This window comes from Volvox carteri, assembly GCF_000143455.1.
Source record: "Volvox carteri f. nagariensis unplaced genomic scaffold VOLCAscaffold_448, whole genome shotgun sequence".
Lineage (NCBI taxonomy): Eukaryota > Viridiplantae > Chlorophyta > Chlorophyceae > Chlamydomonadales > Volvocaceae > Volvox > Volvox carteri.
In genome coordinates, this window is record NW_003307974.1 from 7,767 (window position 1) to 8,396 (window position 630).

Genomic DNA, 630 nt, shown 5'->3' on the forward strand with positions numbered 1-630 from the left:
GAGGGGGGGCGCCTGGGTAGTGGTGGGGTGAGGTAGTGGGCCGGGCACGTATTGGCTTGTGTGGTGGAGGTGGAGGTGGTCAATCTGAAGAAGGGGAACAGAAAAACCAAACCCTGCCAGGCAGGGGAATGAAGGGGGAATGAAGGGGGAATGGAGGGGGGAGGGAACGGAAGGGGGGGTCGACATCGGAGAACCTTTCCAACCACTTATATCGCCGGGGAGGGAACATATCAAAAGCGGAACGAGGAGCAGGATGCCTAAGACGGGGGGTTATTGGTGTTGGGTTTTAGGGTTTTAGGTTTTAGGGTTGGCTTGTTCTGTTTCTTTGAAGTTTTAGTTGGGATTTCTCAATCGAACGGAGTGCTCCATAGCCAACTGCCAACATGCTAAACCCAAACCCAAACCCAAACCCAAACCCCCCAGCAGCCCCCCCACCCCACCTGCAGCAGCAGATTCGCCTTGGTGTGCGGGTCATCTGCCGTACGACTATCCGGGGGGACCTCACCCCGCGGCACATGNCCGCGTTGATCTTGTCCTCGTTGTGGCGAACCGGCAGATCGTCAAACTCAGACACCGAGCAAAGGGCCTTGAGGCAAAAGGGGGAAAGGTAACGTGTGCGTGTGCGTGTGT